The sequence below is a fragment of the Cervus elaphus genome, chromosome 1, assembly GCF_910594005.1.
Source record: "Cervus elaphus chromosome 1, mCerEla1.1, whole genome shotgun sequence".
Taxonomy (NCBI): domain Eukaryota; kingdom Metazoa; phylum Chordata; class Mammalia; order Artiodactyla; family Cervidae; genus Cervus; species Cervus elaphus.
Genome location: NC_057815.1, coordinates 56438469 through 56451308, shown reverse-complemented (window position 1 = coordinate 56451308; position 12840 = coordinate 56438469).

Below are 12840 nucleotides of genomic sequence, written 5' to 3'. Positions count from 1 at the left end.
CCCCTGGAAATCTTGATTCCAGCTTGTGCTTCATCTAGCCTGGCCTTCTGCATGATGTACTCTGCATATAAGTTAAATAAGCAGGGTGACAATATATAGCCTTGACGTACTCCTTTCCCAATTTGGAACCAGTCTGTTGTTCCATGTCCAGTTCTAGTTGTTACTTCTGCATACAGATTTCTCAGGAGGCAGGTCAGGTGGTCTGATATTTCCATCTCTTGAAGAATTTTCCACAGTTAGTTGTGATCTACAATTAAAGGCTTTGGTGTAATCAATACAGCAGAAGCAGATGTTTTACTGGAATTCTCTTGCTTTTTCAATGATCCAACAGATGTTGGCAATTTGATCTCTAGTTCCTTTGCCTTTTCTAAATCCAGCTTGAACATCTGGAAGTTCATAGTTCACGTATTGTTAAAGCCTGGATTGGAGAATTTTGAGCATTACTTTGCTAGCATGTGAGATGAGTGCAACTGTGCAGTAGTTTGAACATTCTCTAGCATTGCACTTCTTTGGGATTGGAACGAAAACTGACTTTTTCCAGTCCTGTGGCCACTGCTGAGTTTTCCAAATTTGCTGGAATATTGAGTGCAGCACTTTCACAGCATCATCTTTTAGGATTTGAAAGAACTCAACTGGAATTCCATCACCTCCACTAGCTTTGTTCATAGTAATGCTTCCTAAGGCCCACTTGACTTCACATTCCAGGATGTCTGGCTCTAGGTGAGTGATCATACCATCATGTGACTGTGTAGATCACAAACCATCTTTTGACTATGTAGATTACAACAAACTGGAAAATTCCTCAAGAGAGGGAAATACCAGACCACCTTACCTGCCTGATGAGAAATCTGTGTGCGGGTCAAGAAGCCATAGTTAGAACTGGACATGGAAAAACAGATTGGTTCCAAATTGGGAAAGGAGTACATCAAGGTTGTGGATTGTCACCCTGCTTATTTAACTTATATGCACCATGCAAAATGCCAGGTTGGATGAAGCACAAGCTGGATTCAAGACTGCCAGGGGAAATATCAATAATCTCAGATATGCAGATGACATCACCCTTATGGCAGAAAGTGAAGAGGAACTGAACAGCCTCTTGATGAAAGTGATAGACCAGAGTGAAAAAGCTGGTTTAAAACTCAACATTCAAAAACTTAGATCATGGCAACCTGTCCCATCACTTCATGGCAAATAGATGGGGAGACAACAGAAATAGCGAGAGACTATTTTTTGGGGCTCCAAAATCACTGCAGTTGATGACTGCAGCCATGAAATTAAAAGGCACTCGCTCCTTGGAAGAAAAGTTATGACCAACCTAGACAGCTTATTAAAAAGCAGAGACATTACTTTGCCAGCAAAGGTCCATCTAGCCAAAGCTATGGTTTTTCCAGTAGTCATGTACTGATATGAGAGTTGGACCATAAAGAAAGCTTGGTGCCAAAGAATTGATGCTTTTGAACTGTGGTGTTGGAGAAGACTCGAGAGTCCCTTGGACAGCAAGGAGATCCAACCAGTCAATTCTGAAGGAAATCAGTCCTGAATATTCATTGGAAGGACTTGATGCTGAGGCTGATGCTCTAATACTTTGGCCACCTGATGCAAAAATCTGACTTATTGGAAAAGATCCTGATGCTGGGAAAGATTGAAGGCAGGAGGAGAAGGGGATGACAGGGGATGAGATGGTTGAATGGCATCACCGACTTGATAGACATGAGTTTGAGCAAGCTCCGGGAATTGGTGATGGACAGGGAAGCCTGGAGTGCTGCAGTCCACGGAGTCAAAAACAGTTGGACACGACTGAGCGATTGAACTAAACTGATGATAGTTCCATATTTAAGAAACTCCAAAACTGTTTTCCAGATTAGTATACTATTTAACAGTTCCACCAGCAACGTATAAACAAACGATCTAGCTTCTCCACATTCTTGTCAATATTTAGTATCACCACTATTTTTTATTTAGTCACTCAGATAGTTGTGTAAGAATACCTCATTGTGGCTCAATTTGCAGTATTCTAGTGATTAATTATGTTGAATATCTTTTCATGTGCTTATTTGTCATCTGTATATCATTTCTGACCAAATATTAGTTCAGATCTTTCACCCATTTTCTAATTGCATTGTTGGATTTGTTTTTTTTTCACTGTTGAATTTTGAGATTTCTTCATATATTCTAGATATAAAGGCTATTTTGGATGTGGCATGCAAATTTTTCTCCAATTCTGTATCTTGTCTTGTCATCCTCATAGAAAGATCTTTTGTAAACATTTTAAAAATTGAAGTACAATCTATCAGTTCTTCTTTTTATGTATCATGTTTCTGCTGTCAAGTCTGAGAACCTTGCCTAGTTTTGGGTAACAAAGACTTTCTCTTATATTTTTTTCTAAGTTTTAATTTTACATTTTACATTCAAGTTATTTAATTATAGTTAATTTCCATTTTGGTGTTTATTTAGAGGATTTTTTTTTTTTTGCCCATGAATGTCCAAATTGCTCCAGCATCGTTTGTTTAAAAGGCTATCTTTCTTCCCTTGAGTTGATTTTCCACCTTTGTCAAAAATCAGTTGGGCAAAAAAAAAAAAAATCAGTTGGGCATGTTTGTGTGGTTCTCCTCCTGTGTTCTCTATTCTGTTCCATTGATCTATGTATCTGTCCCTCTGCCAATATCACACTGTCTTTTTTTTCTTCTTCTTCTTCTAATCCCTGGAGATCACTTGGTAATAACTTTCCTGGAGACAGCGTGGACACACCTCCTAAATGACCTTCACAAATTTCCTTCCTAAACCCTAGCACGCTCGTAGACCTGTGTACCAAGCAATCGCCGCCTGCCTATTCCAGGCTCCTGTGGGTCCCCGCTCCTTCTAGTCCCTCCCAGGGGGGTGATCAGGCCCCCTCTTCCACCCTGCCGGGTGGGCTCCTCCTCACCTGAGTTCTCAGTTCCCCTGCTGCCGTCCACTACCTGCTGACGTGAGAGGTCCGGGCGTTGAGAAGCAGAATCCTTCCAGAGGGGCGAGGCGCCTTCCCCCCTCTAGGAGATTCAAGCTACAAAGCCTCTGGGTGGCCTCAAATGAGACCTGTCTCCTCAAAGTGAGGAGTTTCCCGGCCAATGCACCAAATGTTATAGCCACACTTTCCGGGAAACAAACTCACTCAGAAGGACAATGCAGATAGTGGAGTGCAGTTTATTACACCGGCGGGCCCAAGGCAGAGTCTCCTCTTAGCCAAGGACCCACACTGTCTTGATTATTGTAGCTATATAATAAGTCTTGAAATGGGATAGAGTGATTCCTCCTACTTCATTCTACTTTTTTGAGATTGTGTTAGCTACTCTAGTTCCTTTGCCTTTCCATTTAAGTTTTGAAGTAATCTTATCTATACCTACAAAATATCTTGCTGAGACATTAAGGACATCTTTATAATGTTGAGTCTCCCAGTCCATGGTGATGGTATGTCTCTTCTCCTTTCTCAACAGCATTGTGTTGTTTTCAGTGTGCAAGTCCTGTATATATTTTGTCAGATTTAAACTTATTTCATTTTGAGTGATTATAAATGGTATTATATTTTTAATTTCAATTTCCATGTGTTCAGTGCTAGTATATAGAAATGCAACCTTAAAAACAAAAAAAAATTAAGAAGTGCAACCTTGCTGAACTCACTTAGTAATTCTAGGCTTTTTTTGGGGGGGGGGCATCAATTCCCTTGTATTTTCTTTGGAAATTATCTTGTCATATGCAAATAGGGACAGTTTTGTTTCTTCCTTTCTAATCTGTATGCTTTTTATCCTCTTTTCTACTTCATTTTACTAGCTAAAACTTCTAACACTGTTACATAAAGTGGTGAGAGTGAGCATCCTTGTCTTGTTCCTGATCTAGGGGGAAACGTTCAATCTTTCACCAGAAAGTGTAATAGTAACTGTATTTTTTTAGTTAGCTGTTGCTTTCTATAACTTAAAGTTCCTCTCTATTTTTATCTTTCTGACAGTTTTTGTCATGACATGCTGCTGAATTTTGCCAAGTGCTTTTTCTGCATCAATTGAAATAATAAATGAATTTTCTTCTTCAGACTGTTAAGTAGATTATGTTGATTTTTCAAATTTTAATGTTGTTCTCTGATGTAATATTTAAGTGTGTTTAATCAATCTTACTTTGAGTACTATGCTTGTTGTGTTCCACAAGTTTCAACATATGTGTTGTCCTTCAAGTGTTTCATAATATTCTTTATGGTTTCCTTTACTACACAAATTGGATTTTTAAGTTGTCTTTTTGTTATTAATTTCTATATTCACTGCAGTATAAAGATTGTCTGATACCAATCTTTTGACTTATTGAAACTTCCTCTGTGGCCTGTTTTTGAGAGATTTTGCTTGTGTTCAGAAAGAATATGTATTCTTTTTTGGGTGTGCAGTTCTACATATGTATCATACATATGTGCATGCATGGGTGCTGTCACTTCAATCATGTCTGATTCTTTGCAACCCCATGGACTGTAGCCTGCCAGGCTCCTCTGTCCATGGGATTCTCCAGGCAAGAATACTGGAGACGGTTGCCTAGCCCTCCTCCAGGGGATCTTCCCAACCCAGGGATCAAACAGGTTCTTTACCACCTAGCGCCACCTGGGAGGCCCATCATATATATACATGCTTTAATTTATTAATTTCCTTTTCATATATTAAATGCTTGTTTATCAGTTTCTGAGAGGGATGTGTTAAAATCTCCAACCACAATTAATCTATCCATTTCCCCCACAGTTCTATAGGTGGTTGCGTTTTATCTTTTGAAACTATGATTGGTTTTTTTTGAAGTTACGTTTTTAACGCATCTATGCTTAAAGATCAGTCCTGGGTGTTCATCGGAAGGACTGATGCTGAAGCTGAAACTCCAATACTTTGGCTACGTCATGCGAAGAGTTGACTCATGGGAAAATACCCTGGTGCTGGGAGGGATTGGGGGCAGGAGGAGAAGGGGACGACAGAGGATGAGATGGCTGGATGGCTTCACCGACTCAACTGACATGAGTTTGAGTAAACTCCGGGAGTTGTTGATGGACAGGGAGGCCTGGCATGTTGCGATTCATGGGGTCGCAAAGAGTCGGACATGACTGAGCGACTGAACTGAACTGAACTGAATCGATGCTTAAAATCATTGTATCTTCCAATCTGTTCTTTTTTCCTAGTATATAATATGCTTATCAGCTATGGTATTTTTGCCTTTAAGTCTATTTCGTCAAATACTCCAGCTTTCTTTTTTTTTAAGTTATTTATTTTTAAATTGAAGGATAATTGCTTTATGGAATTGTATTGGTTTCTCCAAACATCAACATGAATCAGCCATAGGCATTCCAATTTTCTTTTGATTTAGAATTACATGGTATATCTTTCAATTCTTTCACTTAAAAATATTTTTAAGTATTCATGTATTATATTTTTATTTCAATTATTATATATCTATTTAATATTTTACCTAATTCTTTATGATTTCTTGTTCCTACATCATATTAATAATACATTTACTATTTTGAATACATTGTTTAAAGTTTATCTGCTCCAATAACTGTTTTAAGCTTTATACATTGTTCAATTTTTTGTCTTTCTTTCATAGTGATTTTTTTTCTTAGGTGATTTCTTAGTGATTTTTTTCTATCTTGGTTAATGATTCCATGTTCTCCTGGTATTAGTTACTTTTTCTGTTAATATCTACTGTGTAGGGACTGAAGGCCAAGTCTCAGTATCTCTTAGTGAATTTAAAGAGAGAGGATGGAATAATTTCCAGGGTAGAAAGGCTTAGATACCAAGTTCCTTTTACTGCCACTTTATTAGGCCACTTCTCAGGTCAGGGATTTACTGATAAACTGTTGAAAAGAAACTCCAGTGTAGCAGGTAGTCTCCTTGGTTTATGATTCCTCAGTCCTGGATTGGGGGTGGTGGGGGTGCATGGGTGGAGAGAAGTGAATGTTGAGAACTGTTAGGCCCTGTACTCTTCAGTTCTTCACGCGGCAGCACTTACACACTATCCTCTTTTTGTCTCAGTGGTCCAGGAAATCTAGGCTATTATTTAATGCAAGAAAAGGAAAAATTTAACTTCAAAACTTTTAACCCAGGACTTCCCTGGCTGTCCAGTGGTTAAGACTGTTTCCACTTCACGGGGCATAGGTTCGGTTCCTGGTAGAAGAAATCTCACATGTCTTGTGCCATGGTCGAAAAAATAAATGGTTCTTTCTTCGGGGGTGGGGAGGAGGCTGTGCTGGGTCTCCACTGAAGCACTTGGGCTTTCAGTTGTGGCACACGGGCTCTATATTTGCAGCGTAAGGGCTCGCTAGCCCTGGGGCATGTGGGTTGTTAGTTCCCTGGCCAGAGATCAAACCCGGGTCCCCTGCGTTGCAATGTGGACTCTTAACCACTGAAGCACCAGAGAAGTTCCTAAAATGGTTAGTTCTCTTTAAAAAAAGTTTTAACCCATCATCTCATTGCTCTCCGGTCCTCCCCCATGGCTCTAGCTATTAATTAGTACTAGTGAGCACAAGTGTGCAGGCACATATACTGAGAGGTTAATGCTTTCATTCACCCCAGAGATTACTCATGATGTTTGTGCCTCTTTCTTGCTTCTCTTATTTTTCCATGGGCTGATTTTGGACAGAATGCCAGCAGGCTATGCTATTCACAATCTTTATAGGTAACTTGAGTTTTTAAGAAGTCATGCTGGCTGCTGCATAGAAAATGGAGGTAGAGGAGTAGGCCTGGCAAAAGGCAGACAAATGAGAAATTTATTGAAGTTCAGTATAATGATGAACTTGGACTAACTGCAATGCCAGCAATAAAGACAGAAGAAGTAGTTGGATTCAAGAGTTCTGGAGGTACAAGTGAAAAGTTGGGCTGATGGACTGAATTCGGGATGAAGAATAAAGAATAGCTACTAAATGTTTGACACAGAAAACTGAATGTGTGAATGGAGCTGTTTTTAAGAGAAAGACTGACAGAAGAGCAAAATTGGGAGCTCTCAAGCTTAGACATTTAGCAGTCTTTCTGGATAAAACAGCAAAACCTCCAAATTGGGCAAGTTCCTAGGCAGGGTCTTCTGCCACTCTCTGCACCCTCAGAATCAGGTCCCATTTGTCTCTGTCCCACATCCTGATAGTGCATGTCATCAGATGGTCTTCCTGACCGCTTCAGTATCTCATTTCAGAGTTCCTATCACTGTTACGGGAGAGGATGTGTATATATGACCTTCAATCTTCCTGATCACAGGTATCAAGCAATCTAGCTCCTCTCGTTTCTAATTTTCCCCTTGTGGCTTTTTCCTTAAGTTAAATTGATTTCCCCTTCCTATCAGCATCCCAGTTTCCTTTAGTCTGGTGGCTAAGTGGTGAGTATGTGATCTCTAGAATGTAAATGCTGAGCAAATGCCTACAAGATATAGACAATTGTACTTTATTTGTTTCATTGACAGTAGCTCTACATGAGCGCAGTTTACCCCCAACAGAGGGGCTTCCACAACAGTAACAAATGGGTTAGTGTTTCTGCTCCACCCACTCTCCTCCTCCATTCCCCTAATTAAGCAGCCCTTTGTTTTCTCAGAGCCTTCCACAAATATTCTACAACCTGCTAGGCCTGTTTAATTTGCAATCAAGCCTTCCCACACACACACAACTGAGCCAAATTGATGTCTAGGGCTTCCTTCAGTTCAGTTCAGTTGCTCACTCCTATCAGACTCTTTGCGATCCCATGGATCACAGCACGCCAGGCCTCCTTTTTCATCACCAACTCCTGGAGTCTACTCAAACTCATCTCCATTGAGTCGGTGATGCCATCCAACCATCTCATCCTCTGTTGTCCCTTCTCTTCCAGCCTTCAATCTTTCCCAGCATCAGGGTTTTTTCAATGAGTCAGCTCTTCACATCGGGTGGCCAAAGTATTGGAGTTTCAGTTTCAACATCAGTCCTTCCAATGAACACTCAGGACTGATCTCCTTTAGGATGGACTGGTTGGATTTCCTCGTAGTCCAAGGGACCCTGAAGAATCTTTTCCAACACCACAATTCAAAAGCATCAATTCATTGGCGCTCAGCTTTCCTTATAGTCCAACTCTCACATCCATACATGACCACTGGAAAAACCATGGCCTTGACAAGATGGACCATTGTTGGTAAAGGAATGTCTCTGCTTTTTAATATGCTGTCTAGGTTGGTCATAACTTTCCTTCCAAGGAGTAAGCGTCTTTTAATTTCATGGCTGCAGTCATCATCTGCAGTGATTTTGAAGTCCCCCAAAATAAAGTCAGCCACTGTTCCTACTGTTTCCCCATCTATTTGCCATCAAGTGATGGGAACGGATGCCATGATCTTAGTTTTCTGAATGTTGAACTTTAAGCCAAATTTTTCATGCTCCTCTTTCACTTTCAAGAGGCTCTTTAGTTCCTCTTCACTTTCTGCCTTAAGGGTGGTGTCATCTGCATATCTGCAGTTATTGATATTTCTCCCAGCAATCTTAAGTCCAGCTTGTACTTCATCCAGCCCAGCATTTCTCATGATGTACTCTGCATATAAGTTAAATAAGCAGGGTGACAATATACAGCCTTGATGTACTCATTTTCCTATTTGGAACCAGTCTGTTGTTCTATGTCCAGTTCTAACTGTTGCTTCCTGACCTGCATACAGATTTCTCAAGAGGCAGGTCAGGTGGTCTGGTATTCCCGTCTCTTTCAGAATTTTCCACAGTTTATTGTGATCCACACAGTCATGATCCAGATAACCATGATGGTGTGATCACTCACCTAGAGCCAGACATCCTGGAATGTGAAGTCAAGTCGGCCTTAGGAAGCATCACTATGAACAAAGCTAGCGGAGGTGATGGAATGCAGCTGAGCTACTTCAAATCCTAAAAGATGACGTAGTCAAAGTGCAAAACTCAACATGCCAGCAAATTTGGAACACTCAGCAGTGGCCACAGGACTGGAAAAGGTCAGTTTCTATTCCAGACCCAAAGAAAGGCAATGCCAAAGAATGTTCAAACTACCACACAAAATTATACTCATCTCACGTGCTAGCAAAGTAATGCTCAAAATTCTCCAAGCTAGGCTTCAACAGTACGTGAACTGAGAACTTTCAGATGTTCAAACTAGATTTAGAAAAGGTAGAGGAACCAGAGATCAAATTGCCAACATCCATTGAATCATAGAAAAAGCAACAGAATTCCAGAAAAAAACATCTACTTCTTGACTATGCTAAAGCCTTTGACTGTGTGGATCACAACAAACTTGTGGAAAATTCTTCAAGAGATGGGAATATCAGACCACCTTACCTGCCTCCTGAGAAATCTGTATGCAGGTCAAGAAGCAATAGTTAGAACTGGACATGGAACAACAGACTGGTTCCAAATTGGGAAAGGAGTATGTCAAGGCTGTATACTGTCACCCTACTTATTTAACTTACATGCAGAGTACATCATGGGAAATGCCAGGCTGGATGAAGCACAAGCTGGAATCAAGATCACTGAAAGAAATATCAATAACCTCAGATATGCAGATGATACCACCCTTATGGACATAGACAGCATGTTAAAAAGCAGAGACATTACTTTGCCAACAAAGGTCCATCTAGTCAAAGCTATGATTTTTCCAGTAGTCATGTATGGATGTGAGAGTTGGACCATGAAGAAAGCTGAGTGCCGAAGCATTGATGCTTTTGAACTGTGGTGTTGGAAAAGACTCTTCAGAGTCCTTTGGTTGCAAGGAGATCAAACCAGTCAATCCTAAAGGAAATTAGTCCTAAATATTCATTGGAAAGATTGATGCTGAAACTCCAATACTTTGGCCACCTGATGTGAAGGAGTGACTCATTGGAAAAGACCCAGATTCTGGGAAAGATTGAAGGCAGGAGGAGAAGGGGATGACAGAGGATGAGATGGTTGGATGGCATCACCAACTCAATGGACATGAGTTTGAGCAAGCTCTGGGAGTTGGTGATAGGGAAGCCTGGAGTGCCGCAGTCCATTTGGTCACAGAGTCAGACAGGACTGAGCAACTGAACTGAACTGAACGTGACTAACAGATAAGGAATGTATTTATTTTCATTGCCCAGAACTTTACTCATCAGATCTGTAAACTCAATTCCAGCTCAAATTTGAACTGATCCCTCTCTTCCCAACAAAGCTGGCTAGAATTGTTATCTAAAGATAACAAGTGTGACATCCTGCTTCTCCACCCAAATTTGAGACCTAAGAAAGATAATTCAAGTGTCTCCCAAGCCTCAGGTTGAATGTTAAGTTTCCACATTTAAATGTCACTAAAAATGGATCCTATAATGTTTGACTCCAGCTAGGCCTGATGTCCCAAAATGCATTTGATAGCACCTTTATCACATGACTTGAGGCAAAGTCTCCCAAGTCTTACTTATAGGTAGAGATTTTTCCTATTTTTGTGTAGTAGCCACAAACTATAGACATAAATTCTGACAATTAGCCACATTACCAAATATCTTACTTAAGGACACATGCTTACCACAACCTTGACATAGACATGTGCACCTTTGAGACCACATATAATTTCTTGATGACCATGTATAATTCTAATTGTTTTTCCATCAATCACTATTGTTTCATCATTTCCAAATTCTATCAGGAATTCCAATTTTTCTCTGCAATACCTGTCACTATTTCTTTTCAAAATGTCTCCAGTTAACAGTAGGCATGTAGCCTCATAGCTCAGTTGGTAAAGAATCCGCCTGCAATGCAGGAGACCCCAGTTCAATTTCTGGGTTGGGAAGATCCACTGGAGAAGAGACAGGCTACCCACTCCAGTACTCTTGGACTTCCCTCGTGCCTCAGCTAGTAAAGGATCTGCCTGCAATGCAGGAGACCTGGGTTAGATCCCTGGGTTGGGAAGATCCCCTGGAGAAGGGAAAGGCTACTGACTCCAGTATTCTGGCCTGGAGAATTCCATGGACTGTATAGTCCACGGGGTCGCGGTCATACATGACTGAGCGACTTTCACTTTTTTAACAGTAGCCTATAACCTTGAATTAGGACTCTCCAAAGTAACAGAACCAAACAAAACAAAAAAAACCCAAAGTAACAGAACCAGTAAGAGACATGTATAAAGTATTGGCTCATGTGATTATGGAGACTGAGAAATCCTATGATCTGTTGTTTGCAAGTTGTAGACCCAGGAAAGTCGATGGTATAGTTTGAAGGCCTGAGAACCAGGAGGACCCAGGGCAGACAAGTTGGCACATACAATTACACACAAACTTTGACTGCTGTTCTAACATGAATTCCAATGCAGGCCCCAGAGTGCTCATCCAGTCATCAGGAAACCCTGTCTCAAAGGTGAAAGTAAGGTAGGGGTCTTAACTCAGCACACTCATGTCTGCCTTGGCCCTGTTAGCTTTCCAGGAAAGACAGGTTTCTAGGAAAGAATCCATTGTCTTCAGGTGATGCTGGGCAAAAGACCATCTTCCATACTATAATTTTGTGATGAAGATTTTCACAGATTCACTCTAGAGAGACAATGCTATAATGTGGGTTGTTTTCCATTCAAAATATAGTGTATTTCCCTCTCAGCTTCCAGTTTTATAATATTGATCTCAAGAGTAGTTTTCAAAAACCCCATTAGACTTTCAGGTGGTATTCCAGAGCTATCAGAGGCTAACACTGGATCAATTTCTACTCCCCAGCACTCTTTATCTAACAGTTCAGTCATGATGATGAGTGCCCACTTGGCAGATCTCTAAATGCTAGATGATACTGAACTTTACATGAAAGCCCCCCAAATGTAATATAGGAGTTCAGTGAGTTCCCCCACATTTTATTCTCAAAGTACCATTCCTGCTAACTTGAAGTGGTCATCAAACTTGAGATTGTGGTTTCTCTTTTTAATACCAAGTCTTTGCTAGGATGAAGACTCTTCAGAAGAGTCCTTTTAGTTCCTGTAACAATTACTATTTTACCCTGCTCTATACTACTAGTAAAGTAACCAAATGGGAATAGCTTTTGCTTTGTTTTCTCAAGTATTTCATTACAAATGGTTAATTTATCTAAATGTGATGATGTGAAAGCACACGTCAGCTATAAAACAAGCTAGACAAGGGATTGCTTAATTTAGTATTTTTAGTTAGAAGGGCCTATTAACATATCTCGTTAATTTCAGAAAATCCTATCATGTCTGACCTGTAAAGAACCTGGAGTTCACTTAGTCCAGATGAGAAAAATGAGGCCTAGAGCTTAAACAATATCCCTTAAGTCACCCAGCTTAGCAAGTTTTTCCCAGGAAAGGAAGAAAAAAGGGAAAAGGCAAAAATCAGAATAGAGCATTGAAACTGCAATAAGACCCACCTTCAAACACCTGAACTACAATCAATGAACGATTATTTAAATACCAGGAAGTTTAGAAAGATGGTAACGATAACCCTATATGCAAAATGGAAAAAGAGACACAGAAATACAGAACAGACTTTTGAACTCTGTGGGAGAATGTGAGGGTGGGATATTTCAAAAGAACAGCATGTATACTATTTATGGTGAAACAGATCACCAGCCCAGGTGGGATGCATGAGACAAGTGCTCCGGCCTGGTGCACTGGGAAGACCCAGAGGAATCGGGTGGAGAGGGAGGTGGGAGGGGGGATCAGGATGGGGAATACGTGTAAATCTATGGCTGATTCATATCAATGTATGACCAAAAAAAAAAAATAATAAATAAATTAAAAAAAAAAAAAAGAAAGAAAGAAAATCAAGCCCCTGTTTTACAAAAAAACATTTGGCTGTAAAGGGAAAAATAAATAAATAAATAAATACCAGGAAGTTTCAGCCCTTTTGACTTGTTCTACTCATTTTCAAAAAGCCAAAGAGAACTTT